Raw genomic sequence first — 27,605 nt, forward strand, 5'->3', positions numbered from 1 at the left:
GAGTGAATACAGTACACCTAGTAAAACATTTATGATAAATTTATATTACACTTTGTGAATGTGTATCCTGCTATGAGGGAACAGGTTTATGAATTTCATTTTCTCAGCTTGTCACAAGACCTTTAAACACGTGCACTGATTACTTGTCAATATGACACAAACATACACATCTGGTTCCACTAAAAAGTAACTTTCACATAAAATATTTTGGTTGACGTCTATTCCCCCTTCCTTTCTGCTATGTTTTAATACAGTAACTCCTCACTTAAAGTCATCCCGGTTGTCGTTTCGTGGTTACGTTGCTGATCAATTAGAGAACATGCTCGTTCAAAGTTGCGCAATGCTCCATTATAATGTCATTTGGCAGCCGCCTGATTTGTCCACTGCTTGCAGGAACAGCAACCCCTTGGAGCTAGCTGGTGGGGGCTTAGAATCAGGGTGGACTGGCAGCCCCCTATCAGCTCCCCGTTCCCCTAAGCTCCCTGTGCAGCAGCTGCCCAGCAGGCTATCAATTGCCAGCAGTTCAGCTGTCCCTCCCCCCGCTACCATGTGCTGCTCCTGCCCTCTGCCTTGGAGCTGCTCTCCGGAGCCTCCTGCTTGCTCTGCAGGGGCGGGGAGGAGGGGGGGAAGAGAGGGGCTAATGTCAGGGTGTCCCCCTCCCCCCCTTCTCCTACACCCCGCTCACCCCATTTCCAAAGAGCAGAGTGGGGACATGACAGGGATCAGGACGGAGGGAGCGTGCTGGCAGAAGCTGCTGTCTTAACTTGCTGATCTATTTAAAAAGGCAGTGTACTTAGAGTGGGGTCAGGGTACTTAAAGGGGCAATGCACATCTCTCTCTCACACACACAGTGTGTCTCTGTCTGCCATACTGTCTCCCCTTCCTCCATTCATGCTGCCTTGTAGAGTATGAGGCTACATTAACAATGTGTTAACCCTTGAGGGCTCAGCCGATTGCTAGTTCATCATTTAGCAGTAAGGCATCCCCTGGGAAATATCCCACCCTGTGACTTCACCACCTCAACCAAGCTTCACAATCATCATCGCTGTGTACCAGTATTCAATTGTTTGTTTACAACTTATAGTGTGTGTGTGTATATATCTCTCTCCCTAGAACCTAACCCACCCCATTCACATTAATTCTTATGGGGAAATTGGATTCACTTAACATCGTTTCGCTTAAAGTCACATTTTTCAGGAACATAGCTACAATATTAAGCGGGGAGTTACTGTATTTGAACTTGCTGATTAATTCCTGCATGTCCCAATGAGTTAGCATGTGTACCTAATGAGTCGCTTTCTGAAACAAAAACATTTATTTGCTTAGATAATTGAGGCATAAAACTCAAGTTTTGTTCAAATGTAGCAGTTCAATGATGCTCCATTAAGGAAAAAAAAGATCAAATGTAGAGTTCCAAATCTCTCTCTATGACAATTTACTTCAGAGTAAGTGTTTGGAAAAGACTTGGAAAACAAAGGAAACTATACAAGTTGCAACTCCCTGGCATATTTTCTGCTGGAGGTCAGACTAGATTATCACAATGGTCCCTTCTGCCCTTGAAATCTCTATATTAGGGTACAAAGCTTACATTTTTTAAATGTTTAGTTACTCAACTAACTAAAATTGTGTCTGCCATAAGCAGATAATGAGGAACAGTGAAAATATACACACAAATCTTGGGGAAAGCTTTTTCTGATTACAGGAAGATGCCATGAGGCCATGAAACTGTTGAAGGACAGGTATCAAATGCTGTATGGGAAATCTGTTCTACAGTGACTTATGAAACCTGTGAAAGTTATTGGAGATTTTTTTCTTTCCCCTAAGGTTTAGGTGTCACCATCGAGACAGCCAACTGAAAGTGGAAAAGATTGCTGGGGAAAGTGATTGAATAGGGTGGTAGTGAAAAATCTAAAGGATAATGAAGATTCATATAGTGTTTGATCCTGAGCAGTACTGAGCATCCATAACTCCCAATTCAGCCAAAGGGAATCACAGGCACTGTGTAGGGTCAGGCCCTTGAGGCCAATAAAGATAGATTTGAGGCCTGGTGATGGGCAGGAGGGAATGAAACAAATGCTCTCTTTTTTATGTAAGCGGAGTTGCATGTTTTTGAAAATAAAGGAATTAATTAGTTGCAAAAGGAAGAGAACACTCCAAGCTCCAGAGAAAAGATGTACGTATCATAATACATATCCTAGTATTGCAGGATGCACAGACAAAAAGCTTCCAAAAGTTCCCCCTAATTACAAATCCTTGCCAGAAGTACACATTTCTGGGAAACAAAACACATTGCCAATACAGCTGACAGTAAAGATAATAGTAACAGAAACAGAAAATTAACTTGCTTCCTTTAAGAATAGGCTTTGCTGACCTTCCTGCATTCTGTCCTTGGCTTTCAAACTAATTGATGCGATACAGAATTAAAGTAAAATTAATGGACATGCCAATGTTTTTCTTGGCTTTTCTTCAATGGACTACATTCTTTTCCAAAGAAATTCCCAAACTTAAGGCACAAATCTCCCTTTAGTCATCTAAAATGTAGGCTTTCCTTCTGTGTTTTGTATTATGGCAGTATTCCAGAGTATAAAAAAAAGAGAGTGGGACATAAAGGACTAAGTGAACAGTTTCTGAAGAAAAATGAATCCCCATTGGGGAATTTGGTTTCCACCGAGTTCCATGGAATCAATTCAGGGACTGGACTGTTAATCTTTTCTGAAGGCAGACAGAATAATAGAATGAAACAATTCTGATCGTAACTTATGCATGCACATGTGCCTTAGTAATCTGCAAAGATGAAAATGGATTTCCTAGTAAAGGCAGGAAAGAGTACAGGACAGTTTGCTCAAATATTGTACTAAAATAAGTAGGAGTGCGCTCAGGCAGCTCTTTGAAGACTTTGCAGCAAACGCTTCTTGTACATACACATGCCAAGCACAAGGAGCTTGGAAGGGATGAGAGAAGTTCCACAGCAGTTTCCTCCAGCTGCAGAGGTGGAGTATAGAGTCTTTCAGTGGTTGGAACTGCAGCATATGGAACTGCCTGATTGCTCCTGTGACCAGTGACCTGAGAATGGAGCAGAATTAACTCATGTGAAGAACTGAGACTTTCATAAAACCATTTTGCGAGTGATTTGTCATGAATATTATTTATTGATGGACCCACTTCAAATGAATGACAATCTAGTCTTGCCCATAGAACCATTCTGCAGGTGGGATGTCCTTTATTTTGAGACGCACATTCTGCCAGGACAAGAATTTTATGGCAATTTCACAAGTGTTTGTGGTGGCTTAAGTCTGCTTCCACTAAAGTCAACATTTGAACCATTATACACACGGGAAAACTAAAGCTCTGAGAGTGACTTAACCTAAGTCACCATGTTTGTGAGAGCCAGGAACACAACTCTAAGCTCTAATGATCAAAGTGGAAGCGCCATGTGTTTTTTCAGTTATGAAGTGTTTGATATTTTAGACCAGTGGTCCCCAAACTGTGGGGCATGCCCTCCTCGGGGGGCGTGAAGGAACATTTGGGGTGTGTGCAGCAGGGCCCGTGCCAGCCCCCACAGGGGGAGGGGAGGGAGTGCCACCCGCCCACCTCCAGCCCCAGCCCCAGTTCCACTCTGGCTCCTGCTCAGCTCTGCCCCAACTCCTCCCCCATCCCCAGGCCAGCTCCGCCTCTAGCCCCAACTCCTCTCCCATCCCCAGCTCTGCCTCTAGCCCCAACTCCTCCCCCATCCCCAGCTCCGCCTCTAGCCCCAATTCCTCCCCCATCCCCAGCTCCACCTTCAGCCCAAACTCCTCCGCTGAGCCAACTGTGCAACAACGGAAGGGGGGGCGCAGACAGAGTCAATTACTGGTAAGGGGGGGATGCGACAAGAAAAGTTTGGGCACCATTGTTTCAGACTATATTTTCCTCTATTTCCAATTTCTCTTTCCTTCATGCTATTTCCTGTGAATTTGGATCAATTAAAACTAAATTGTCACCTGATTAATATGGGAGATAGAAAAGAATTGCTCTTAAGAACTATGTTGTTTGCAATATTGTTGTAGCTATGTTGGTGCCAGGATACAAGAGGGAAGGTGAGTGAAAGGTGGGCGAGGTAATCTGTTTTATTGGACCAACTTCTGTTGGTGAGAAAGACAAACTTTTGAGCTCCACAGAGCTCTTCTTCAGATCAAGTCTGACTATCTGGGAAAGGTAATTAAGAGTGTCATAGTTAAATACAAGGTGGAATAGATAGTTAAGCATAAGTTATCAAGTTGTAAGAAGCCATTCAAAATGAACTGTGCAATTAATACCTCTGCAGTCATAGGACAAAGGAGAGTTAGTGGGTTACAGATTGTCTCTATTGAGTCCAGGATTTTTAGTGTCTAGCAGAGTTATGAATAGGCTCATCTTTAAAAGATGTTGTGCCAGTTTCCTTTGAGGACAAGGACTGAGAGGTCACACATGGAACAATCCTTTTGTGAAAGACGTTCACCCACAGGTGATAAGGTGATTGTGTTTATCACTTTTCTTTGAGAGTTCATTCAAGAATGAATAGCACAAAGCATTTCACATAGGTGAGAGCAGTTTGGGGTCTTGTTGATTCATATAGAAAATCCCCTTCCATGCTCTCTACCCATCCATCTGTCCTTAAGGTGCGACCTTCACAAAGCAGGAGAAAGCATTTAACACATTCTGGTCAATAGAGCAAAACAAACATGGACTAAGAAACTTTTATTGTGCCTATTTTCCTTCAGAAATAATTCCTGTCTGCAGGAAAAACAGGAACCAAAAGAGCTTAATCAAACTGTTGAATACAGTCCTGAAGGCACTTGGGATGAAAACATGAGATTATGGCATGAGATTCCCCTAATCCATGTGTGTGCAACAACAGGACAGGAAACTTAGGTCCTGTCTACACTGGCAAGTTTCTGCGCAGTAAAGCAGCTTTCTGCGCTGTAACTCCTGAGGTGTAAACACTGCCAAGCCACTTAGTGCACAGAAACAGCGCAGTTGTAGCCCTTTAAAAAAACCACCCCGATGAGAGGCGTATAGCTTTCTGTGCCGGAGCTACTGCATTGCAGTGCCAATGCAGACACTGTGGTCAATTACAGCGCTGAGATTGGCCTCCAGGTGGTGTCCCACAATGCCTGTTCTCGCCTCTCTGGTCATCGGTTTGAACTCTACTGCCCTGCCCTCAAGTGACCAACCGTCACCCCCACCCCGTAAATTCCTTTGGAATTTCGAAAGTCCCCTTCCTGTTTGCTCGGTGACATGTGCAGTGATCGCAGCACATCTTTCCAGGTAGCCAGGCCTGCTCCATGCACCAGGCGATCCCCCACTTGGAGCAATGCCAAGCTGCTGGACCTCATCAGCATTTGGAGAGGGGAAGCTGTCCAGTCCCAGCTGTGCTCCAACTACGGGAATTATGATACCTATGGACAGATTTCATGATGCATGACAGAAAGGGGCCATGACCGGGACACACTGCAGTGCAAGGTCAAAGTGAAGGAGCTGTGGAATGCCTACCACAAGGCGCAGGAGGCAAACCACTGCCCCGGTGCTGCACCCATGAGCTGCCAGTTGTACAAAGAGCTGGACGTGATACTCGGCAGCAACCCCACCTCCACTGCGAAGACCACTGTGGATACTTTGGTGGCTCTGATGCCAGTCGAAAGTGGACTGAGCCAGGAGGAGGAAATCTTGGACAAGGATGCGGAGGGGGGGACCCAGAGGCAGAGGATGCCTCGGAGGCCAGAGATGCATGCAGCCAGGAGCTCATTTTTACCCTGGAGGAGGCTAGCCAGTCACAGCTGTTGGATGTTGGCGAAGCACAAACAGGAGAGGAGGCCCCTGGTAAGAGGATCTGATTTTGGGAATTTCTGAAGCGAGTTGTTGGGGGCAGAGGGTTGCAGAAAGCAGGCTTGTCTCTCACTGCATGCCTAGTCTGAGGGGCGGAACAGGCTGCTGATTGACTCCCTCGCTTCACGGGAATCTCCCTCAGAGATCTCCAGGAAACTCTCATGGAGATACTGGGCAATCTGCTGCTGCAGGTTCTTCGGCAGAGTGGCTTTGTTTCTTGTCCCATTAACGGTAACTTTCCCGCGCCACTCTGCCGTCACGGGAGGGGGCACTGCTCCACACAGGCGAGCCGCATAGGGGCCAGGGCAGAAGCTGCAGGCTTGGAGAAGACCCTCCATTGATTTCCTGCTCACCCTCAGCAGCGAGATATCTTTCATAATGATCACATCCTGTGGCAAGTGTGGGGACAGGAATGATTATCAGGCCCCCCCATACAGTGCTGGCTCGTCCCAAGAGCCACGTACCCAGTGTACAGCAGGGTCCAGGAAGAGTGACTTACCTGCCCCCGGTGGCTACTCACCATTTTGGGGGTCTTGCGGCTCATGTGTGCTTGCCTGGGGTCAGCCAGTTAGTGACAGGTGTGAGAGTACTGGCTGTGTTTTAAAGCACTGAATCAGTGTTCTCTGTGTTGCAAACAATACTGCTTCTGTAAAACATTGCATCGAAACTTCACAGAGATGACTGTGGGAGCCCAGCCTCCCTCTGTTATCGGTGGCTGAAGGGCTGCACCAAATTAGAAAGCGGCCAAGAAGAACTAAGGAGGATTTTCTGTGTGAAGTCATGATGCACTCCGCCACCGAGAAACAGGAATCGAAGTAGTGGTGGGACAGTGAGAAGAGGGACTGAAAGGAGAACGCAGCATGCCAGAATGAAGCCACGGAGCGTGGCTTAAAGATTATGGAGTGCCAAGTAGACACACTCTCCAGGCAATACTAGCTCTTCAAACCGACCAGCTCTGTGCCCGCCCTCCCCTGCAGACGGTGACACAAAACTTCCCCTATTGTGATCTTCTGGGCTGGGAAGAAAGTCCAGGCTTGCAGCTTCCTGAACAGGCCAGTGTTCCGAAAGATGCATGCGTCATGCACCTTTCCGGACCAGCCTGCGTTAATGTCCGTGAAACACCCATGGTGATCCACAAGCACCTGGAGAACCATTGAGAAATACCCTTGTGATTACTGTACTCAGAGGCCAGGTGGGCTGGTGCCAGAATTGGAATATGCATGCCATCTATCACTCCTCCGCAGTTAGGAAAGCCTATTTGTGCAAAGCCATCCACAATGTCACGCACGTTGTCCAGAGTCACGTCTTTCAGAGCAGGATGCAATTAATGGTCCTGCAGACTTCCATCAACACGAATCCAACTGTCGACTTTTCCACTGCGAACTGGTTAGCGACCAATTGGTAGCAGTCTGGAGTAGCCAGCTTCCACAGTGCAATCGCTACACGCTTCTCGAATAGCAGGGCAGCTTTCATTCTCGTGTCCTCACGCTGCAGGGCTGGGACAAGCTCTCACACAGTCCCAAGAATATGGCTTTCCTCATCCGAAAGTTCTGCAGCCACTGATTGTCATCCCAGATGTGATCCTACCACTCAGTGCTTGTTTCCCGAGCCCAAAAGCAGCATTCCACTGTTGTCAGCACCTCCATGAATGCCACAAGCAATCTTGTGTCATAGCTACTACGCGTGACGAGATCAATGTCGCACTCCTCTTGCCTTTGTAGTTTAAGGAATAACTCCACTGCCACTCGTAATGTGTTGGTCAGAGCAAGCAGCATACTGGTCAACAGTGTGGGATCCATTCCTGCAGCCCGAAAAGGCAGGGTGCGCAATACAGAAACTGTTGAAAGATGGCGCCAAATGAGGACGGAAGCACAGGAATTGCTGGGATGAGAAGCAATGCATCACAAGGCACTGGCACAGGACCCAGGATGCCCCGCAACCCCCTCCGCCTTCCCACAACTCTTAGCAGCAGAAGAGAAAGAGGTGCTCGGTGGGATAGCTGCCCAGAGTGCACCACTCCGAATACCACTGCAAGTGCCGCAAGTGTGAACACGCTATTGCGCAAGCAGCTAACAGTGTGCACACAACAACAGTTTCCCTTCAGCGCTCTCTGAGCAGCGCTGTAACTCCCAGCGCTGCAACTCTGCCAGTGTAGGCAGGCCCTTAGAAGAAATCTGAAAGGTACAACAGTGCTGTAAGAGTCAGGCCCAGAGAAAAAAAGAGGACACAAGACAAGTGAAATGAAAAGCTGTACCTAGCAGGCCAGATGAAAGGGTAAGAAGAGAGAAAGAGGCACCCAAGAATTGAAAGATTTATTTTTATTCACTTTATCCACATCTAAGGTAAACCTACCTAGGAGCTTTTGCAGAATTTCAGGCCAGATACATTTTGCATAATGTTTATGTTATTTTAACTGGATCACCACTCTATTCTTAATAAATCTCGTATTAAGTTAAAACAGACCCATGACTTGGGTGTTAATCTGAGACTCCTTTCTCATAACGTGTTCTAATGTTGCTATCTCCAGTGGGACCACTAGTGTAAACCAACTACTAGCATTTTAACCTCTGAGGGCAAGATTTTACAAAGCACGAAGAGGACTTTCAATGGGAGCTGAATCTTACTCTTGAATTGAAAATCTCAGCCTGTGCTGTCTAGACTTTTTCCATGCAAGTGGCTAAAATTCAAGCACACTCATCATTGCTACATTTGCAAGAGCTGCACTAAGAAAAAAAATCTAGTATAGACTGTTTGGGAATTTCATGCAGACTGTCCCAGAGAAGTGAACCAGTGTTCACGCTATCACATGAGACCAGGATCCTCGGACAAAAGAGCACAGATTCTTCTCCCTATCATTTCCAGAACTGCAGATGGTCAACACCTACTCATCTAGATGAAAACTGAGTTTAAGGGCCTGAAGGTACTTTATCAATTAAATACGAAGTATTATTTTCATGCCTTACAGCTCAATATACCACATGATGGAAGCTACTATGATAGTTGAACAAGAAGTCACTAGCATTAGTTCATGAAATTTTAATCTGTTTGAGCAAAACATTTTGACACCTACTGTAAATGGCAAGTCAACAATATCATCTTAAGGTGAAGGACTCTACTATTTTATCTTTGTGAATCTGAAAAAGTTATGCAAACTTCTTCCTGCCCTGGAATTCAGTGAGCTCATATTCACACTTCCTGGAATTCTTGAACTGTGCAACTGTGCAGTGAACAAGTACACTGACCAAGGACACAAGTCCAGGATTACTTCAGGATATTTGAATACCCACTCCCTATTTTCAGCACCTTGTTTCTAGGCTATAAAGAAGTATAACCCATGCACAGAACATTGCAAACCTTTTTAGTAGATTTGTTTGAAGATATAATGTAATTAAATTATACTAGACATAGGTTTTCCCACTGTCAATCTGCATTTATTAATATATGATAATAAATCATTACATATATCAAACACGAACAGACATGCCAACATATGGTCTGAAATCTCAGAAATAAATTTCTGGTAATATAAGAACTCAATACAATGGTCATAAGAGTAAAGTTTTCAGAACAGAAAATTATTCACAGCAATATTGTCCACTATGCTTTACTAAATGTAGGCCTCAGAGTCCAATGCCAATGCACACACTCACTAGTGTGTGTACAGGGTCATAGGAGAGGGAAGAAAAACAAATCTTGCATTTCTATTTTGGTAGGTTCTAACACAGCCCTTATCACCACAGTATCCAAGTGCCTAGTTTAGTAGATGCCATGTACAGCCTGCCACCGGATGATCAAGGTGTTAAAGGAGCACACAAGGAAGACAATGCTATTGCAGAGAAGCAAACAATTCTTGGCATCAGTCTTCGCTGCATAGGATATTCTGGTGTCCTTAAAAAGTTTCCACGCAGCTTGCAGAGATTTCACTTTTGGCAGTGTATCCTTTAATTTCTGTTTAACTAACCACCTCATTATTGTGTAGTTCCCCTTTCTGAAATTAAATTCTACAGTGTTGGGCCACTGTGGTGTTTTTACTGCCACATGGATATTGAATTTAATTATATTATGGTCACTATTACCAAGCAATCCAGCTATATTCACCTCTTGGACCAGATCCTGTGCTCCACTTAGGACGGGGCAGGCAAACTTTTTGGCCTGAGAGCCACAGCGGGTTTCCAAATTGTATGGAGAGCTGGTTAGGGGAGACTGTGCCTCCCCAAACACCCAGGTGTGGCCCGGCCCCCGACGCCATCCGACCCCCGCCCCGCTTCTCACCCCCTGACGGCAGTGGCATAGCCAGGTGGAGGGAAGAGGGGGAGCGGGAAAAAAAAGGTGCCACCCACTGCAGCGCTTTTACTGATGGGGCAGCGCTCCGGGTCTTCAGCAGCACCTCAGCGGCGGGACCTTCACTCACTCCGCAGGTCTTCGGCGGCATTTCGGCGATGAAGCTTGTGCCGCTGAAGACACCCGGAGCGAGTGAAGGTCGCTGCCCCATCAGTAAAAGCGCCGCAGCGGGTGGCGCCTTTTTTCCCCCGCTCCCGGGTGAGTAAAATTAAAAAGGCGCCACTTGTGCTCGATGGGAGAGCAGCCGCTGCCCGCTCCCCCCCCCAGCTACGCTACTGCCTGACGGCCCCACCCGGGACCCATGCCCCATCCAATCCCCCCGTTCCCTTTCCCCTGACGGCCCCCCTGGGACGCCTGCCCCATCCACCCCTCTCTGTCCCCTGACGACCACCCCCAGACCCTCCGCTCCTGACTGCCCCCCGCAGCCCCCTCCAACCCCTCCTCTCATTCCTGATTGCCTCCCCTCCGGGACCCCTGCCACATCCAACCATCCCTTCTCCCTGACCGCCCCCAGAACCCCTGATCCTGACTGCCCCCACCACCCCATCCAACCCCCCCCCTTCCTGACTGCCCCCCTGGGACTCTACACCCATTCAACCCCCCTATTCCTCGCCCTCTGACCATCCTGATCCCTATCCACACCCCCGCCCCCTGACCACCACCCCCAACTCCCCAGTTCTCTATCCAACCCCCCCTGCTCCCTGTCCCCTTACCGCGCTGCCTGGAGCGCCGATGGCTGGCGGCACTACAGCCGCGCCGCCCAGAGCACCAGGATAGGCAGCCGTGCCACCCAGCTGGAGCCAGCCATGCCACCGCAGTGCACAAAGCACTGGGTCAGGCTGCGGTTCTGCAGCTGCACTGTCCAGCAGGAGCTCGCAGCCCCACCGCCTGGAGCATTACGCCGGCGGCGCAGTGAGCTGAGGCTGCAGAGGAGGGGGAACAGCTAAGGGGCCAGGCAGGAGGGTCCCGCAGGCGGGATGTGGCCCCCGGGCTGTAGTTTGCCCACCTCTGACTTAAGACTAAATCAAGAATTGCCTCTCCTCTGGTGGGTTCTAGGACCAGATGCTCCAAGAAGCAGTCATTTAAGGTGTCAAGAAACTTTCTCTCTGCATCCTGTCCTGAGGTGACATGTACCAGTCAATATGGGGATAATTGAAATCCCCCCATTACTATTGAGTTTTTATTTGAATAGCCTCTCTAATCTCCCTGAGCATTTCATAGTCACTATCACCATCCTAGTCAGGTGGTCGGTAATATATCCCTACCGCTATATTCTTATTCTTAGAGCATGGAATTTCTATCCATAGAGATTCTATGGTACAGTTTGATTCATTTATGATTTTTACTTCATTTGATTCTACGCTTTCTTTCACATATAATGTCACTCCCCCACCACCACAACCTGTTCTGACCTTCCGATATATTTTGTACCCTTTTATATTTTGTATATTTTGAAAGGGAAAGACAATAAAGATAGAACATATAATAATTCCTCTATATAAATCAACAGCATGCCCACACCCTGAATAATGTGTAGTTTTGGTCGCCTCATCCCACAAACAATACATTAGAATTGGAAAAGATACAGAGAAGGGCAACAAAGTGATTAGGGGTATGGAACAGTTTCCATATGAGGAGAGAATAAAAACTGGGGATGTTAATCTCAGAAAAGAGACGACTAATGGGGGATATGATCAAAGTCTATAAAATCATGTGGAGAAAGTAAATAGGGAATTTACCCCTTCATATAACATAAGAATCAGGGTCACCCAATGAAATTAATAAACAGCAGGTCTAAAAACAAACATAAGGAAATATTTTATCAAAGAACTCTGAGTCAATCTGTGGAACTCATTGCCAGGGGATATTGGGAAGGCAAAAAGTATAAGTGGGTTAAAAAAAATATATATATATATAAGTTATATTATATAAGTTCATAGAGAATAGGTCCATCAATGGCTATTAGCCAAGATGGTCAGGGAAGTAACCCCATGCTCTGAGTGTGCCTAAACCTTTAACTGCCAGGATCTGGGAGTGGATGACAGTGGATAGATCACTCAATAATTGCTCTGTTCTGTTCATTCCCTCTGAAGCATGTGGCACTGGCCACTGTCAGAATATAGTATCAGAGGGGTAGCCGTGTTTGTCGCTTTTTACAGATCCAGACTAAGAGTCCTGTGGCACCTTATAGACTAACAGACGTATTGGAGCATAAGCTTTCGTGAGTGAATACCCACTTCGTCAGATACATGCATGGGTATTCACCCACGAAAGCTTATGCTCCAATACGTCTGTTTAGTCTATAAGGTGCCACAGTACTCTTTGTCGCTTTTATCAGAATACAGGATACTAAAGTAGAGGGACCATTGGTCTGACCCAGTATGGCCACTTAAATTAGCCTAGATGAAAAAAGGCTTGTTGAATATAAAAACCTTATTTAATGAAATACTCTCAATTTTTTTACAGTGTTTATAAGCAATAATATCAAACTATTTTGTACTTCATGGCCTTTGCTCTTCTTGCCAAAACAGAACAGCCTATTTAGTTTTATGATGGGATAACAGCTGCATGTTGCAAGTCCACTGACAGTTATTGTTGCAATTCCAGCTACTTATTTAATACAAAGGACAATGATCTGAAGTTGGAATCAGACACTAAAGAACCTACAACTTTTAATACTGTGAAGTTTTTCCAATAAAGCATGTAACTTAACTGCTAAAAAGGAGACCACTTGAATATCAAAAGCACGTTTGTTAAAATAAGCCTTCTGAAATGCAAAGTGAAAAACTGATCAGTGATGCTTCCATAATTAAACATAAGATTATTGGAGAACTTGATTGTCTATTGTGACATAGACAGTAGCGTCTCACATGGAGATGCACAATCTTTATATTCTAGTAATAAAATAATAAATTATCAATAAATTTTTTTTCTATACATATTTTCCTTCATTAACTCATCTTTCAATCTGGAGCTTGAATCTCCCGCAGTGTCCCCAATTACCAACTACCAGCAGTCATCTGGAATCGTCACACTTCACTGGTTCCCACAGAATAACTATTTCCAAATCTCTGAACAAGACTAAAATTGGCTACTGAGTAATGAAGCAGTAAACAAAGAAGTTAAGCATATCAACTATATCTGATGACTCCCAAACTAATCTCCAATGGAAAAAGGTGCATCTATGATGATAATTTTACAGATCAGTCCAGACTGGGGAAGGAGTTATCAGAGAACAGAAACTAGCAGGTAAGAAGTCTTTCTCCCTCATAAATCATCTGCTAGCCCAGTACTGAGGTAGTAGTGTATTAAGTTATGAGAGCTACTAATAATGACAGGAAGGAAGCCCCAAGCTAAATAGAGATCGCAAACTTGGAATTACTCCTTTAGAAAACAAAAAACAAACCTGCAACTTTGGATTTCACACGAAGTCCTCCACTTAAGAAAATCCTCCTCCTAAAGGAAGCAGTAGAAGAGAAAAGCAAATTCAATTTGCAACTTGTTGTGGACATGTGAAATGAAGTCCACCTTGTGCCTCTGCAGACTGCTTCTTCTTCAATAATACTGAGTGGGCCAGGAGAAGGCTGCTGTACTTGCAGTGACCCAGGTCTAGAGCAAATCACCTTTTCCGGTGTAAGGCTCTGAGATTAAATGCCACATAGCGACACTAGTCTTATGAGCGCTCCCATCTCAAACTTCTGGGGTGAGCTGAGGGCCTATGAATACCCCCTTGTTTTTCTAAGTTTTTTCTTTTGGCAATTCAAAAAAAATTAATTTTAGAACAATAAAGACACCCATACATAGATTTCAAAAACCCCCATCAAGTATTAAAAATTACCAAATCAAATACAAAACTCAACATGCTCTTCCGAGGACCAGCTTTATGACATAACCATGGCCTGCAATATGGTTTGTTTCGCTTTCCTTTCTCCTTCTCCTGCCGGCAATAAAAAATTTTCATATTAGAAATTCAGGTGTTGCTCACCTATGAAGACCCTATGGCCAACTGGAGAACTGGCAGGTTTATGACAGACTCCAAAAATTAAACCCTGATAACAGAGGGGATGTGATTATTATTCACGGTGTTTTAAGCAATGGTGTTTGTTTAACTCAAATGAGGACTCAGGAAGTTTCCAGTCCACATCTGTGAAGTGACCCCACAAAACAGAAGACAAGATCTGACATTCTGAATATTTAAATTTAAAGAACAAAACAGAATCTAATTTAAACTTTTCTGCACTTCTTTATTCATTGTATGGCAGCCAAAATAACCCATCAATAAAATACCTGAAATGAAAAAATGTGCTTGACAATTATAAAACAAAACCTGCTTTTTTTGCCTCTCATATTGTAATCAATGGGGCTACTCATAATAGTAAAGTTAAGCAATTGCCTAGTATTTGCAATACTGGAGTCTTAGTTCTGATGAAGGCTAAGCTCACATTTCTGGAATCATGGTATGTATTTCTATATTTAACTTGCTCACAGGCAAAACTAGCAGAATTAATATTTATTCTTTGTATTGCAGTGGGGGCCTCATTGTGCAGGGTGCTGTACAAAGGGATAGTAAGAAAGAACATGCTCCAAATCATTGAAAACATTCTATTTTTAAATTATACATGATAAATTCCTGTTTTTTTCTTTAACTCTGTCTATTCTTTTAAATTAACAGCAAAGTGGAAAAAAATATTTTTTTAAAATAAATCTATTTTTGTATTTAATTTAAATACATTTTTCTTTTAAAAATAAACTATTTGAAATTAAATTTGAAATTAGGACAACCTTTAAAGCCTAAATTTAGTATAATCTATTAAAATAATCTGAATTAAAAAGTACTATTCAAGCAGTACATGTTTTCTACTGACCACTAACCTGGTGGAAGTCACTGGCTGTGCATCTGGAATCAGAATTTGCTGAAGTGCAAGAACAGTTTTTGACCACAGAAGCCTCCTATGCATATGCAGAGAGAATATATTCTTCATTTCCATTTAGTCAACTATTTCAGTTCAGTGATTAGTTCATTCAAAGTTGAGAAACTGATTAGCAGTTGAAAAAGAAGCGAGACGTACCATGGATTTATATAGAGGCAACATGATATTTTCTGTCTCATTATCTATCCCCTTTCTTAATGATTTCCACATTATGTTTGCTTTTTTGACTATCCACTTCCCATCTACAGATGAGAACTAGTTCAGAGAGGATGAGAGCTACTAGTTCTAAAATCGTCAAGGACACGGTGATTATAAATAATACTTCCTTTATTTAATAAACCAGTTTTAAATGAAAAACATGTGTTGATAAACTTGAGAAAAAAATACATATCTAACACATCAGGCAGTGTTATTTAACTAAATTTTAAAATGCTGGTTTTGCACATTTTTAACTGAATTCCAATTTTCATTAAATAATCATTTATACCAAGGTTTCCTGCTTGCCAATTTAAATCATGATTAAGAATAGTGATTTAAGTTAGTCCACCCAGAATAGTAAATCTCATTCCTTGGCCAGCTCCCTCTTCCTCCCTCCCTCACACACACCCAGAGTGAGTGTCAGTCACTTTGCAATGTTGTGGGAGAAAAAAAGTCCACAGTGGTTGATGACAATAGTGTACTGTCAGTTATCCATGCCTAGTTACATCGTCCATAAGCACCTGAACAGAATGGTTGTCTAGTTAGATTAATTTACTGAAGTTAAAGAAACTGACACACTGTAGGCAAGTGTCAAGAGCTGAAATACTACATGGTATGTAATGTTTTAAGACACAGGAAATACTAACACAACAGTAATTCATCAGAAAGTATGGATCTGTAGTTTCAGGAATATCTTGTTCCTCTGATTACTAAGAAATCAATTTAATTCTTGTAAACTACTGTCATATGTTAAAAATGTCTTAGACATTCACAGCTAAATGGATATTGCATAACCACTCCCCACTATTCTGTGTATTATTTATTTAATATAAAACCCCTAGGTAGGTGTTTAGTCTATTTATACAATATTCATACACAATTATTTGATTCTTTTAAGGTACACTGAACTCAATCCAGACATCAGACATTTATTTTAATCAAAGTAAGGCTATGATTTAGTCATGGTATTTTTAGTAAAAGTCATGGACAGGTCACAGACAATAAACAAAAAGTCACAGCCCATGACCTGTCCATGACTTGTACTATATAAATACCCCTAACTAAAACTTAGGTACTCTGAGGCGGGAGACAACCTGCGGACACTGCTGCAGCTCAGGGAGGGAGGGAGCAGGGGCATTCCGGCGCGCCACCGCTGCTGCTTTGTCCAGGGGGGAGGGGCCACCTGGGGCCCCGCCGCTGCTCCCGGACAATTGCTCTGGGGCAGCGTCTGGCACCAGCTGCCTGGGGCCAGCCAGTCAGTCGCACCGGCCACTGCAGAAGTCACGGAGGTCCCGGAAAGTCATGGAATCCGTGACTTCCGTGAAAGACTCACAGCCTTAATTATAAGCCACCTCTATAGAGATTTTTTTCTTCATTGTGTATTTCACAGAATTCAGCCAGAGATATAGTGACACTCTACTCACGAGGCCAAGGATGCTCTTATCTTACTTTTCTAAGTTCAGACATACGTCACACAATTCGTTTGAATTTCATAGTGTAACACTTTAACAAGTCACAATTGACTTTGTGTATGAAATGTTCTTGTTCAGCAAAAGTGTTCTCAATAGCTCACCGGAAAGCAAGAGTCATAAAACCTACTTAACATTTAAAACCCAATAACACTGACATAACAGGCTTTCAAGGTTATTAAAGTAAAGTCAGTCAGTAAAGAGTGTTATTTCAGTTCTATAACCTTACATATTGAAGATCTTCCCCTAAGATCCTTGCAGTCATTACACATGCAAAATGTATTTCATTATTACATGAATATATAAGACTGCTGATAGAAGATATACAGCATGTGGTGGCAATATAACATACATATCAGAAACCAGGTTATCAAACCTTCTCACTAGATTCACTGTACAATATATGTTTAGAGAACAATAGGGACATAAACATAAATTGTTTTACTTGCAAACATTTGCTCTTTGCACTTCTGGTATGGATGTGAATTTCCCATCCCTCAACTTTTCCCCCAGTACCTGACACAGGACATTAAATATACTTTGTTTTCAAGTAACTCAGATTTATTTTTTATATTAAGCAACAAACAAGAAAAAAACACCACTTTACCTTTGGGGCTTCCAAAAAAGTAAGAATGTATTTAAAAAAAAAATCACTAGAAGATTTTCCATATCCAGTATTTTGGACTGCAAACTCAACTTCAAAGGAAATTAATTAGCATTGCCAGTAATGGGAACGAGTTTACAGCAAGCCAGTAAACCACTATAAATGATTTTCAAATGGGATAATCAAAGTTCATATGTGCCAGATATTGAAAAGATGAAAGTGTCTAACCAGCCTTGGCATGCTGTTCTGCAATTATGCTACAGCTGATCTTATATAAATATTGTAAGTAACCCCACCCCCGCCACACACACAGAGTAATGCACCCTGGTCCCAATCTTGCAAATATAAGCATGTGAGTAACTTTGCTCAGATTAATAAATACATGCTTACACGTTTTTGCATTGTAGACCAGGGCCAATTTTGCATACTCCTATGATGGAAGGCTCACACCTAAATTCTATCAAGGCAAGATTGGGCGCTAAAGCATTAAGAGCAAAATTTAAAGCCTGTAGGGGGTAAGGATAAAGGTGTGTGGGTTTTTTTATATGTGGAGTTGTTGTAGAAATGTTGGTCCCAGGATATTACAGAGACAAGGCAATATCTCTTATTGGACCAACTTCAGTTGGTAAGAGACACTAGTTTACAAACAAAACACTACAAACATATACCTGCGTATAAGTATGCATAAAAGGGGAAGGTGGCATTTTGTTTCATATAACCACTGAGAAACTGATCCTGCAAACACTGTGCTGAGTACCATGATTACACTCCATTATTTTCAAGAGACCACTTGCAGCAGTAAATTTTACACTGTAAGTATTTGCAGGATAAATCCCTAATATAGCATGAAATATTGAATAACCTCAATAAACATTAAATCAAAGGGTAAGCAACAAAACCCCAAAACCTTATTTTTTGTACTAACTCAGCAGTTAAGTTTTCTATGTGGATACTTCCACAGTGTGTGCTAACAATGAAAGAGAATAAAAAAAAGAAGAAATGGTTGTTTCCACAGAATTCAGAGAACAAAGCAGCACTCATTAACATTAATACAGTACAGTGCTTAAATGGATATTTTCAACATAAAAATCACTTCTGCTATTTTTTTGTTTATAACTGTTACAAGTAGGGTGACCAGACAGCAAGTGTGAAAAATCGGGACGGGGGTGAGGGGGTAATAGGCACTTATAAAGACAAAGCCCCAAATATCGGGACTGTCCCTATAAAATCGGGACATCTGGTCACCCTAGTTACAAGAAGCATTTTTTTATTGAAACTTGGAGAATGGGGGAGAGTCAGCTTACCTGACAACACTTTGCATATAATATTTAGGTCCCAATAATGCAAATACTTAGTTGTGTGCATATGTATTTTGCAGGGTTAGGGCCTAAATCAGTTTCCCCTGCTTGAATGGGTTCTTCATACACTAACTGAAGGGAAAAAATGGAAAAATAGAAAAATGCATTTCTAAAACCATAGGGGAACTACAGCAGACATAGTACTTCAAAAAAACAATTTTTTAAAAGTTTAAAATAACTTTGAAGTTGACATTGTCCCTTTATTGACTCCCATTACAACAACCTATAGTAAATCAGAACTTACTCCATCCTTTTTCTCCCCAGCTTCCACTATTTGTTTGAAGTCATCAACAAAATAAGAATTAAAACCCTAAAATAATAGAATTTCTACTTCGCAAGTTTCCCAGATATCAAAGATGAACTACACAGCAAAGAAATACAGTAATACTATTAGTGTGCATATAATATCAGTAATTAAATCTAGTCATGTTTTCAATCAGCAATTTTCTAATATAGACCATTTACACTCAATATCCTTACCGGTCTGAAAACACACATAACAACCCTTCCCCCAACTGCTGGTTTTATAAAACAAACAAACAACAAGCATAGCCCAAAGCTGTGTCAATCTTATTACATAAGGCCCCTGGTCTTAAAAATGTTATATTGCATATAGTAACAACATGGTACTGTGAGGTAACATAACTCAAGAGAATAAAAGAAAAATTTACAAATAGGACCATAGAAGTTAGTGACAGAAATTGTTTAAATAATCACGGAGTCCATTCTCTTGCAGAATCAAGCATACTCTCCTAAAAGTGGGCATGACAAATGAAGAACTACAAAAGCAGCCCAAGGTCTGGATACCATGCATTACTGCAAGAGACTACAAGAAGCTCCATCTATTTAGTTCATCCATTACAAGCTTAATGTGACTTGTTGATCATTTACAAGTACTCACATGGAGAGAAGATTTCTGATAGCAGAGAGCTCTTTACCCTAGCAGACAGAGGGCATAACGATCCAATGGCTGGAAGCTGAAGCTAGACAAATCTGGCTTAAAAATAAAGTGCAATTTTGTAAACAGGGAAGGTGATTAACTCTTGGACCAGCTGACCTAGCGATGTGGCAGATTCCTTATCACTTAAAGACTATAAATCAAGATTGGATGTCTTTCTAAAACAGGGGTCGGCAACCTTTGGCACGCGGCTCGCCAGGGTAAGCACATCCCTCGCCCGCTTGGCTTCCCGCAGCCCCCATTGGCCTGGGACAGCGAACCGTGGCCAGTGGGAGCCGTGATCGGCCGAACCTGTTGACGCGGCAGGTAAACAAACTGGCCCGGCCCGCCAGGGTGCTTACCCTGGCGAGCCGTGTGCCAGAGGTTGCCAACCCCTGTTCTAAAAGATATGCTCACCCAGAAATGATAGGCTTGACGGAGAAATTACTGGGTGAAGTTCTGTAGGCTGTGTCATGCTGAAAGTCAGACTAGATGATCCAATAGGTCCCTTCTTGCCTTAAAAAAAAAAACAAAAAAAAATCTATTAACCTAGGAATAAAAGGGCCTACGGAAGGCAGCATGGAAGGAGCCAATCCAGCAAATCTTTGAACAAAGGTTTGTAACATAGGGTGCCAAATTTGTTATAAAGCTGATGACTAAGAGAAATGATCTTTGATTTGACCCGTGAGACAGCATTTGGTCAAACATATCTTCTTATGAAAATATCATATAATTTCACTGGAAAAAAACAACAGACAACCATCTGTAATATGGATGATGTGACAATATTGTTCTATATTGGGATCTCATTCAATATTAATAATTCATCTGCTTCAAGCAGATGAATTTATATGCCTAGAGCCTTATGTGCCAAGGATTCTCTATAGCTCTATTTTTTTCCCTGTGGTCGAGGGAAAGGGAAGACATGTAGACACCTGATGACAGACAAAAGGTGCTGCTTCAAAACCTGCAAATAAACCGACAGAAGTTTTCTTGTGCCACTTGTGCCCATCTGACATTAAGATTGTGATGGGCTTTTTTAAGTTCCATAGCAAACACACACACCATTATATTAAAGTCTCTCAAGGACTAAAACATTAAAAGCTTCTCTCCTTTGTTCTAGCTCTTGAGTGGTTCTAAACCTCAAAGATTAAATGTCTATCTTTTTCACCACAAGCTCTGAAGCTGCTCCAAAACCTGAAATAATATGGAAAGATCAGTTTGAGCGATTTCCTCTGAAAAAAGGATGCTTGTAATTCCCATCCACCTTTGAGCAGCACAGTTAGAAGCCCAGATAATACTGGGCAACATAATTTTCTTCTAAATTTCATTAGACATAAGCAATACTTCTGCTCTGCTGTATTAACAGCAATTATTATTCAAGCGTTATTTTATAAGTCCATATACAGAGATTTTGAAGCCGCAGGGTTAAATCAGATTATCTAGTCTGACTTCGTGAATATCACAAGTCACAGAATTTCACCCAGTTACTACCCTTGTAGTGTGCCCAGTTACCCAAACTTTAGCTAACGTCACCAGATAATTTGTGAAGTGTTAACAAAAATGAGTTGTGTAGATTAAAGGCATACTGAAGTTCCTCAAACAAACGTTTACAATCCAAAAATTAACACAAACATTTATCATTTATGTAATTCTGTAAGAACACAATACAGGTTCTAAAGGCCAATCTACACTAATATAGATGTAGATCACTCCTAGCATAGATGCAGGTTGGAATAGTTTATACCACTTCCCTAAACGAAACAAGCTATACTGGCAAAAGCACTTTTCTTGCCAGTGCAAGTGCTTCTAGGGCATTTGCCAGTAGAGAAATGTCATTTAAAAAAACAAAAACTACACATACATACACTCCCCTAACCAATATTACTGTACTAGCACAAGTTTCTAGTGTAGACCTGCCCTAATACTGAACACACAATGTAGCTGAAACCCTCCTTTAGTTATTTAAAGAGTGGCACCTTCAGACTCCCTATAGCTGAGAATACAGCTCTGCATTGTTTGGAGCTGATAAAGTATTAGCACCTGTTGTAGGGGAAACAGAATCCTGAATTCAAAGTGTGTCAGTTCTCTCTCTTAAGATGCAAAATGCACACAATTTCGCCAAGTGAGACATGTGCAGTCCTGGTCCCAATCATTCCCAGCACTAAAATCACCGAACTTCTTTGGCGAACCACTTAGATTTCATTTGAATGTGGTGGGGACTTTCTTACGAGGCAAATTTTACAATGTAGAGAGAGGGAAGAGTAGGGCATAGCTACAGTGTTCTCCCTGTTCCCATGAGATGCATTTTATAACTGGAGCCTAATTTATGCCCCCCACCCCTTCTTGGTGAGAACCACATCCAAATCACAGGCAGATCCCAGCCTTTGGAGGAAGGGAGAGCTGTTTCTGCTGCACCATTCCCTCTTGACCTTATCTGGATAATAGTTCTGCAATGTGACTAGAAGAGGAGGGTTGGGGGACAGGGACTCTTCAGGAATCTTACATCCCCAAACCCATAGAGATTCTCTGACTTAAGTTCCTACTCACAGGAGTCATTTTTAAATTAGACCAGCCCCCCGCTCCCCCCCTTCCCATGCAGTAGAATCCTCCCTACTAAGGAGGATTCCAGGGGTAGTGGCTGATATGGGAGACTGAAATGAACCAACCATGGAATCACTGCCAAAAATGTGAATTCTTGCATTTCCCCTGAAATCCAGGCTGAATTCCAGTGACCTGTAAGTTCAGGGGTCTGAATCTTCCATGTGCTCCATAGGGAGGGAGGACAATGATAAACAAGAGAAAACTTCACAAACAGAAATGTACAGAGTTCCTAGTCTTTATGGGGCCTAATGGGAAATCCCTCCTGGGGACAATTTTGGATCAGGCAGTGAACGCCTGACATTTGGCTGTTGGCCTACAAACAGGAAAGTCAAAGAGTAATTTCGACATTAAATAGACTGTAAGGCCTTTGTGTTTGCAGAGCGCCTAACAGAAGCGGTCCCGGAGCCAACTGGGTCCTTTAGTCACTACTGCAATATAAGCAGTAATAAAAACAACAGGAGCAGCAGCATTCCAAATGCAGCTCCATCATTTGAACTGGAATTTTTTTACCTGCCTCTCTCAGTCCAGCAGTGATAGCTGCTGGACTGTGAGAGACGCAACTAAACCCTTTTGGGCCACAAGTCAGACACTTTTTTACTAATTTTTGTTCTCTCGTTGCACCACTACCCCCAGTCCAGAGGCATTCTACATAATGCACAGCAAAAATCAATGACCAAACAGTTAGCACGTACAAAAAGAGAGACAAATCAATGCTTCCATATCATTATTTAATGTATCAAATCAGAAGGCCTAGTTCTACACAGGTACTACTTATTATTTAATATTTGTATTGTAGTAGTACTTAGGAGCCCTAGTTATGGACCAGGACTGCAGTAGGCACTGTACAAATACAGAACATAGAGATGGTCCACTCCCCACTGAGTTCTACCTATCTAGGTAAGTTATATCACTGTAGTTCTGAGCAATGAGTTTTCAACCTCATTTGCATAATTGTATTCCTCTGTAGTTCACTATACTTAAATATACCTTCCTCATACTTCAAAACACATTCAAAGTCCAAGACTCCAATGTGAGATTTTAGTATAAAACAGTTTGCCTAATTTATGTTAATTTAAATGCTTTTGCATTGTTTTAAGAAGCTTCCTGTTCCCCCATTTCTTCCTTCAACTAATGATAACAATGTATAACACATACAAGAAAGGATCATGGCTTATTTCAAGGTAGCTTTCTTTTATTAATAGGAATGTATATAACAAGATTGTTGGAGGAAAACAAAGACAAATATGCCCCAACATGCTTTAGAACTATACAGAAAGGAGTGGCTACATTTGCCATACAAATCAGCATTCCTATTCCAAACTAATACATAAATAAAAAGGTTCTCCAACTTTCGAGGGGATGTAATACAAATATAAATGGAAGGGGAAAAAAACACATCTACTGAGTCATCTGTATGAAAACCTAATCCTGTTGCATTGACCTTGCAATACATTAATTCTACACCACAGAGCCAGTATAAAATGTGTGTTTAAAAAAATAAGACTTTATGAACTTGACCCACTACCAAAAAAAGCCTATCTATTGAACCACTGGTCTATTTTTAACTGGACATTTCACATAGAAAGTTTACTATCTTGTTTTTATACAAATCCTATTAAATGGGCATGAAACAACATTACATTAGTCATTTCTGCAATAAAACAAGTTAATGCTCTAACAGGACTGTTACTGATAGATTTACAGAATCATATAATGTTCTAAAAGTGTATATGGAGATTACATATTCAGATAGCCTTATTGAGGCACAAAAATGTCTTATAATGCGTGCAAACCATACACTGTCTGAAAACAGATCTGATCTTATTGCAGCAGTTCACATTCTACAACAAACCCTTAAAAGATATTCAGAACCCTTAATTTCTGGGTTAAGGTCACTGTAGCAGTGGCTTTATGACCATAAATATGCAAGTTTATCCATAAGTATCTACACGTCTCTTGCAAAGAAAATCCCCACTCCAGGCCACTGCTGGCTAGTCACGGTTCCACACCATTTAAAGAGGCTAGCAGTGTGGCTTCCTTATGCTCTGTCCCTGCCTGGAGGACCAAAGGATGAGTGGGGAAGTCTCTCCTTTTCCTTGTGCATCTACAAAGGGATTGGGTACAATATTTGCTATGAGCCATACTGTCCAGTTCGGGTCACTATATCGGATTAAAGATACGGTTAAAAAAATGGACATAATACAGTGGAGATTTATCAAAGGTGATCTATCAAAGACGATGAAAAGATTAAATGGTGATAAGGAGGGATTTACAAGAGACCTATGTAAACAACAAGAAACAAGCAGAGCACCTAACTCAAATGATCTGATCTCTCCACAAAAACTATACTCCCCCCAACAACAGTATTTCTATCTAAATAATCAGAGTTAGCTGAATGTAGTTTGCCATGGTCTTCACCAACCAGGCTGTTGACAACAGTATTCAGACATAGTAAAATTTCATAGACCCACTCCTTACATTTACAGCTCTTTCCCCAGCCTCCACCATCTCTCTTATTCTTGGTCTACACTAGGTCCTGAACCTGCAAACCCTTATACACATAATTAACTTTCCTACTGTGAGCAGTCCCATTGAAATCCAAGGTAGTAAAGATAAGCACAAGCGCATCCTGTTTGCAGGATAATGGCTTACACTGTAAGATCCTTGGAGCAGGAATTTTCTTTATCTTCTAGTAAAAAAAAAACCATGCATACCTATGGTCCTACATAAATTATAACAACGTGGGAAATTGGTTCAATCAGAATTGTTAAATCTTGATAGAAAATGGCTGAGAGGTGACAGGTAACATTTAAGTTACCTCTGAGGTACTAAACTGGTTAAGTCTGATGATCTGTTCAAGGTCATTCAATAGGCCAGAACTAACGGTTGTAAGGTTTGAGAGAACTATAACAAGAATTCAAATGAGGTATTATTTTGCAGAAAAGTGAAGAGGAAGAATAGACTTCCAACTGGGATGACAGACACAATCAAGATTACTTTAGTTAAACTTGGTAACCGTATTGACTTTTACATGAGACATTAAGCAGTTTTATCTCTGAAGTAGGCACCCTACCCTCAGGGGGCAATGAGGACCTGTCCAATTTGGTTATGGTCTATGACACTATTTTTGCAATACTCTGGTACAAAAAGTTTAAGTGTTTTTAAATCTGAAAATCTCTGTAAAAAAGTGGGAATGATAATTCTTGGCATGAAGGCTAACGGCTGCTTCTGGCACTTGATCTAAGATAATTACTAGTACTTATCCATGGGTCCAATCCTACTTACAATGAAGTTAAGAGGCAGTTGATCATTGACTTCAATAGAAGGAGGATCAAGCCCTATATATCACTATAACTTGTAAATTCTTTCACACAGAAGGGAGAGAGGGGGCAAATATAATACAATATTGTTGGTTCTGAGTCAAATTTACTTACACTTGAAGAATTTTAAGTCACAACACTATACATTTATCTCTTCTAAGCGACTTCAAATATTATAAAACAGAACATTTTTGTGTTGCATTTTAAAAAAGAAATATGTATGACAAACTGGAGAAATGGGCTGAAATAAATAAGATGAAATTCAATAAGGACAAATGGAAAGTATTACAGTTAGGAAGGAACCAATTGCACAAATACAAAATGAGAGATGATTGCCTCGTAAGGAATACTGTAGAAAAGGATCTGGAGGTTTTAGTGAATCACATACTAAATATGAGTCAACAATGTAATGCTGTTGCTTTTTTTTTTTTCTTCAAACATACTTCTGGGATATATTAGCAGGAGTGTTGTAAACTGGACATGAGAAGTAATTGTTAAACTCTATTCAGCACTGATAAAGCCTCAAAACGAGTATTGTGTCCAGATCTGGGTACCACATTTCAGGAAAGATGTGGACAAATGGAAGAAAGTCCAGAGAAGAACAACAAAAATGATTAAACGTCTAGAAAACATGATCTACAAGGAAAGACTGAAAAAATGAGTTTGTTTAGTCTGGAGAAGAGAAGATTGGGGGGGACATAACGTTTTTTTTATGTGCTTGAAGAATGTTATTAAGAGGAAGGTGATAAACTGTTCTCCTTAACATGGAGCCCAAGACAAGAAGCAATGGGCTTAAACTGCAGCAAAAGGAGATTTAGATTAGACATCAGGAAAAACTTCTTAACTATAAGGGTAGTTAAGCACTGGAACAAAAACTAGGGTGGTTGTGGGATCTCTGTCATTGGAGGTTTTTAAGAACAAGTTACACAAACATCTTTCAGGGATGATCTAGATAATACTTAGTCCTGCCTCCATGCAGGGGACCAGACTAGATGACCTATCAAGGTCCCTTCCAGTCCTATACCTCCATGATTCTACAAACACTGAGCACTTAAAATTAAAATAGGCACAAAGTCCCTGCGCAGATCTAGGACTAGATATATAGTCCTGTACTGATCAAAAACAGCATAGAATAAATAATCCAACCTTTTAGAACCAGAGTCATATTGCAGCTGCATGTCTAAGAATTTCCCATATAATGACTACTAATTGAACTAAATTATTCATACATATTCCAAATTTCCCTCAAAAACCTCATCTAACAAATAAAAAGGGAGGATTGCATGCTACTTACTCAAGAGAAATTGTGTTTACATTTTGCTTTCAAGAATTTAATAAATACACAATCTATCAACTGCAGTCTTGAATAAGTAATAACTGTTTACAAAACAAAACTCAATGTAACTCCGGCCCAGGTTGGGAGCAGAATCATAAATAGATCCTAAGACACCATTAGGAGTTTATGGAGTCCCTAACAAGTCATTCCTTTACCATGTACAGCGGACATTTATTTACCCTCCAATACAAACTGACACGGGGGTTCAAAGATTTTTTTTGTAAATTTATTTGATAACTATTTTTCATTCTGAACGAAAAAGCCGCTTAAACGACGGAGTTCCTCCAGCAGAATCACCCCCGGCCCAGGAATGCATTCCCACGTTTCCACCCACGCAGAACCGCATCAGCGAGCGCCAGCGCCGAGTCCGCCCTTACCCGCGTGTAAACACAGCCACCCCCTAAAACGGGAGACGGTCAGGAGAGCAGCAGGAGAGGCGCCGGCTCCAGACTGGGGGGTCCGATTCCTGAGTCAAGTGCCAACGGCAGTGACCTAACCGGGCTGCGAGGAGAGGCAGCAGCGCCGCTGACAGACGCGATCGCTCCCTGGAGAATGGGAGGGACGGCGTGTGGCAGCGGGTGGCACTGAGCCCGCTCCCCCGGGCACCTCCCTGTCCGTGTGTCCCATCCCCTGACCTGGCCGGGGGACGCACTGGCAGAGGGG

General features: G+C 42.0%; 1 protein-coding gene across 17 annotated transcripts in view; it reads right to left on the bottom strand.

Moving 5' to 3' along the window:
- Window positions 1-27,605, bottom strand: part of LIFR (LIF receptor subunit alpha) — a 92,165-nt gene that overhangs the window by 64,158 nt on the left and 402 nt on the right. For 3 of the 17 annotated variants that reach the window (XM_065550023.1, XM_005282153.5, XM_065550018.1), the window contains exons 2-4: window positions 15,058-15,135; window positions 14,024-14,122; window positions 13,592-13,641 (exon numbers count right to left, since the gene is read on the bottom strand). The exons of 7 other annotated variants lie outside the window; for them this stretch is intronic. The gene's annotated coding sequence lies outside the window, so the exon portion shown is untranslated. Of the gene's footprint in view, window positions 1-13,591; window positions 13,642-14,023; window positions 14,123-15,057; window positions 15,136-27,319; window positions 27,497-27,605 lie in introns of those variants that run through there. 7 more of the 17 variants (XM_065550019.1, XM_065550024.1, XM_005282154.5 and 4 more) reach the window with 4 other exon arrangements.

Source organism: Chrysemys picta, chromosome 6 (assembly GCF_011386835.1).
Source record: "Chrysemys picta bellii isolate R12L10 chromosome 6, ASM1138683v2, whole genome shotgun sequence".
NCBI classification, from domain to species: Eukaryota; Metazoa; Chordata; order Testudines; family Emydidae; genus Chrysemys; species Chrysemys picta.